This window comes from Nicotiana tabacum, chromosome 18, assembly GCF_000715075.1.
Source record: "Nicotiana tabacum cultivar K326 chromosome 18, ASM71507v2, whole genome shotgun sequence".
NCBI classification, from domain to species: Eukaryota; Viridiplantae; Streptophyta; class Magnoliopsida; order Solanales; family Solanaceae; genus Nicotiana; species Nicotiana tabacum.
Window position 1 is genome coordinate 6,523,415 of NC_134097.1, and position 5,507 is coordinate 6,528,921.

The window sequence follows — 5,507 nt, forward strand, 5'->3', positions numbered from 1 at the left end:
AAGATTTACCTGCGTGCCTAGACCCTTCTGAAAAGATTTCCAAAAATATGTTGTAAATTGAGCCCCTCGATCAGAGATAACAGATAATGGCACTCCGTGAAGGCGAACAATCTCTCGAATGTAAAGTTTGGCATAATCCTCGACTGAATATGTCGTCCTGACTGGCAGGAACTGAGCAGATTTTGTAAGCTTATCAATAATTACCCAAATAGAATCATACCTCCGTGGAGTGCGAGGCAAATCAGTGATGAAGTCCATATTTATCATGTCCCATTTCCATAATGGAAGCTCAATACACTGAGTTAGGCCTCTGATGTTCGGCTTTAACCAGGGGCGGCTCAACGAAGTTGGTGGCCTAAAGCCAAATTGTATTAAGAGGCCTATTTTACAAAATTCATGTAACAGTTAAACACAAAAGAGCTTCTGTTCTAATCAATGAGTCAATTAAATATGAGAAAGTAGCTAAATCAAAGAAACAGAGTTTGAAATTGGAAAGAGAAATCTCAAAGTCATGTAAAAGAAAGGAGGAAAAATTAGAACGAAAGAGGAAAATAAGTATGCTACTAATAAGACGGATATTTATCGCTCTTTACTCACTCATTTTTACATTCTTAACCAAATAAACAAATATTAAAATTTGGTCTCTTAAGAGTAATCGCATAAGATATATAATACATAATAATATAGTATAATATTTTTGGGGCCCTCTAGAATTTGGGGCCCAATGCAATGGCTTAAGCAGCCTTACCCTCCAACCCGGCCCTGGCTTTAACTTGCTGGCAGTTGGGACATTGGGCTACCATCTCCGCGATATCTTTTTTCATTCCATTCCACCAATAGATCTGTCGAAGGTCCCGATACATCTTTGTCGCTCCGGGATGAACTGCATATCTAGAATAATGGGCCTCCGAAAGAATCTTGGCACGGAGCTCTCCTACTGACGGTACACATAAGCGGCCCTGGTAACTAAGGACTCCATCTCCAGTTAGCTCAAATAAAGGTTGTCGCTGCTGTGGAATACTTTCCCTCAGTTTTATAAGCTCAGGATCCTCGTGTTGTCGCTCTTTCACTTCAGTAACAAAAGAAGATTTTGCCGTATTCTGAACGAGAATGCGTCCACCCTCTGCATCTACCAAACACACCCACAAACTAGCTAGTTGGCATAGGTATTTGGTCATCTTGACCTTATCAGCTTCAACATGGCTTAGACTCCCCATGGACTTCCGGCTAAGGGCATCAGCAACAATATTAGCTTTGCCGGGATGATATAAAATATCAACATCATAGTCCTTTAGTAATTCTAGCCATCTTCTTTATCGTAGGTTCAACTCCCTCTGTTTAAATAAATACTGAAGGCTCTGGTGGTCGGTGAAAACATTAATATGAACCCCATATAGATAATGCCGCCAAATCTTTAGGGCAAATACAACTGCAGCTAACTCAAGATCGTGCGTAGGATAGTTCTGTTCATGTTTTCGCAACTGTCTGGAGGCGTACGCGATAACCTTACCATGCTGCATAAGAACACAACCTAGGCCAATTCTCGAGGCATCATAATATACAACATAACCCTCGGTGCCATCCGTAAGAGTCAAGACAGTTGCCGTAGTAAGCCTTTTCTTTAGTTCCTAAAAACTTTGTTCACATGCCTCAGTCCACTGAAACTTAGCTCCCTTATGTGTCAGTTTCGTCAATGGTGCAGAGATAGAGGAAAATCCCTCCACAAACCTTCGGTAATACCCTGCCAAGCCTAAAAAGCTACGAACGTCTGTCGGATTCAAGGGCCTCGGCCAAGTCATCACAGCTTCAATCTTTTGGCCATCAACCTTGATACCATCGTCGATAATAACATGACCAAGAAAAGCTACATAAGTTAGCCAAAATTTACATTTAGAGAATTTAGCATATAACTTGTAGTCCTGGAGAGTATGCAATATAGCTCGCAAGTGGTCCGCATGCTCAGCTTCCGATCGCGAATATATCAGGATGTCGTCAATAAACACAATCACAAATTCATCCAAGAATGGTTTGAATACCCGGTTCATAAGATCCATAAAGGCTGCTGGGGCATTTGTAAGCCCGAAAGACATGACAAGGAATTCAAAATGGCCATACCTCGTCCTAAATGCTGTTTTTGGGATATCAATATCCCTGACTCGTAGCTGATGACAACCGGATCGCAAGTTGATCTTCGAAAAGCATTTGGCACCTTGTAACTGGTCGAACAAGTCATCAATCTGTGGAAGAGGATACTTATCCTTGATAGTGACTTTATTTAGTTGCTTGTAGTCAATGCACATCCGCAAGGACCCAACTTTCTTTCGAACAAAGAGCACCGGAGCACCCCATGGGGATGTACTTGGCCTAATCAAGCCTTTATCGAGCAAGTCCTTCAGTTGTTCCTTCAATTCCCTTAGCTCTACAGGAGCCATTCTGTAGGGAGGAATGGATATAGGCTGCGCATCAGGAAGCAAATCTATAGCGAAATCGATTTCCCTTTCGGGGGGAATTCCTGGAAGCTCGTCAGGGAATACCGTCGGGAATTCATTCACAATAGGAACCGACTGAAGGGTCGCTGGCTCCTTATCTATATCCCTAACATGAACTAGATGGTATATACAACCTTTAACAATAAACTTCCGAGCCCTAAGGTATGAAATAAACTTACCATTGGGCGTGGCTGCATTACCTTTCCATTCAAGGACAGGCTCACCAGGAAAATGAAATCGGACCAACTTTGCACGACAATCAATATTAGCATAACAAGCTGTCAACTAATCCATACCCATAATGACATCGAAGTCTAGCATAACCAATTCAACTAAATCAACAGAGGTTGGACGGTCATTAATTAACACTGTACAATCTCGATAGACATGATTAGCTACAATAGAGTCGCCAACTGGCGTAGACACCTCAACTGGCTGTGGCAACAACTCAGATCTCATGTCAAGCTTACCAGCAATAAATGGAGTAATATATGAAAATGTAGAGCCGGGATCCATCAATGCATAAATGGCATGAGAATGTATTGTCAATATACCTGTGACAACATCTGGGGATGCCTCTGAATCCTGTCGGCCTGTGAGTGCATAAAAGCGGTTCTGGCCACTACTAGAACCTGAGGTGTCTCCTCCACCTCTCCCCCTACCACGGCCCAAAGTAGACTGTGGACCTGGTCGGGGAGCACGGACTGAGGGAGAAAAGGCTACTGTGAATCCTGAAGGCTGAGCTGGTGTACCTCTGCCTAACCCCGGGCACCGACTAATATAATGTCTTGTCTGCCCACAATGAAAACATGCACTCGAACCCTGTCTACATTGCCCGGTGTGCAGCTTACCGCACTGAGTACATGGAGGAGTAAGCTGTCTCATTTGTGCAGAACGCTCCTGTCGACGGCCCTCAGGCTGGCCTGAGCTCTGCCCCGGTCCTGACTGAATATAACGATCAAACCGCTGGCCCTACATCTGTGGTGGGAAACTACCTGCTGACCGAGGTGGATATCGATGGAGTGGGGGCCTAAAATCAACTCGTGGCTCCCTATAAGACCCCATAGTACGAGCCCTCTTATTCTGCTCCCTATCCCTACGAGTATCACGAATCCGACGGGAAAAGTCCTCTGTAGTCTGAGCGAAAGCCTGTATGCGGGAAATATCTACATCATCCGATAGGGATGCAACCCTACAGTCTCTAATCAGATGATCCCATAAACCATCCACATAATGATGAACTCTAGCCCTCATGGTACGTACTATATCTAGTGCATACCTTGCAAAAGAATTAAACTTATGGCTATAATCCCTCACACTCATATCCCCCTGCTTTAAGCTAAGAAACTGGTCAAGACGGGCCTCCCGAACCTCCCGTGGCAAATAATGGGATAAAAAAGCCTCAGAGAAGTCCTCCCACTCTGCTGGCGGAGCATCAGGTCCTCTAGATCTTTTCCATGCCTCATACCATAGGACGGCTACATCACGTAGTCGAAAAGAAGCCAACTCCACAGCCTCGGTGATGGAGGCATGCATCACCCTCAATACTCTATACATATGGTCTATAAAGTCCTGGGGATCCTCAGTGGAACTGGATCCTGTAAATAATGGAGGGGCCAAGTGAAGAAACTCTCGTACCGTCGAGCTTCCTATCCGATCTCTCCGGGCATCTACTCCTGACTCTTGCTGTCGCTCATGAATAGTAACCATCCTAGTCAGCAACTGAACAGCCTCCCTCATCCCCTGCTCCCCAGTCTCTAATGGGGGAGCAATAGGTACTGGAGGTCCTGTGTCTCTAGCTGCCTCATGTACCAATGGAACTGGTGAGGCTGGGGGTACTGCATCTCCCTGGGCTCCAACAAGTGCTGGGGAAGCTGAAACTAGGGGTACTGGAGACTCACTGTGAGCCTCTAAGGGAAATCTATCCTTCTGACCCGGTGGGGAACGACTGGTACCTTCTCCCGGATCCATACCTATCTCTCGCTGTGCCATCTCCTGAGCGTAGGTAGCCTGTTAGATAGGAAACACAAAGCATGATTTAGATTTCATATGTTCTTATAACTTCGCTCTATAGCACGATCTATTAATTGAAAGAAATGTAACCATTCCTAAATGCCTCATAGCCTCCTGATTATAAGTGTGGTGCACAACACACCCATAAGCAAGACTCTACTAGACACGGCTTGTGGACTCCCTGGGATACGACCTGCTCTGATACCAAGTTTGTCACGCCCCAAACTAGGGGAGGCACGACTGGCACTCGATATTGTATTCAATCGAGTTAGCCACTAAACATACTAGCTAACTAGAGTGGGGGCCCAACAGATCAGGCAGCACAACATCTGAAGTACTAAGCCTGGACTGTAAGGTTATGACATGAATAACAATAAGCCATATAAACATAGGTAGACAAAGCCAAAATAATAAAATACTAGCTGGCCGACGAGGCCGCGACTGAAGACATACATTCCTACACACCTATAAATACATACCAGGCCTATGGGCTGGAGACTGAAAGCAGCAAAAAAAGAAACCCAGAATATTGTGTCCACAATAGCCTCTAAGAGAGTCATAAGCACTGTCGGGATAAGGCCCCGACTATACCCAAACTGTACAACAAAAGTAACCATCCTATGAAAGCTCCAGGAAGAGGTGGAGCTTACCAACTCACAGCTGAACCCCGAAATCCTAGCGGAAGGGTCGATCAGAGTCCCTACCTGGACTTGCACGCATGAAACAAAAATGCAGTGTCCCCAGGCAACGGGACATCAGTACGAATAAAAATGTACTGGTATGTAAGGCAGAAAGTAGAATCATACATAGCTGATGTAAAAAGGTAATAAAGATACCACCTGACACTGAAACTCTGATAGCCTCCATGGCCGACATCCGACCTCATAGTAATAAAATATGCATGGTATGCTCGTGTAATCGTATGTCGTGAATACATATATATTGATGTAAATGCATGACATACCCAACCAAATGCTGACATACCCAACCAAATGCTAGCAATGG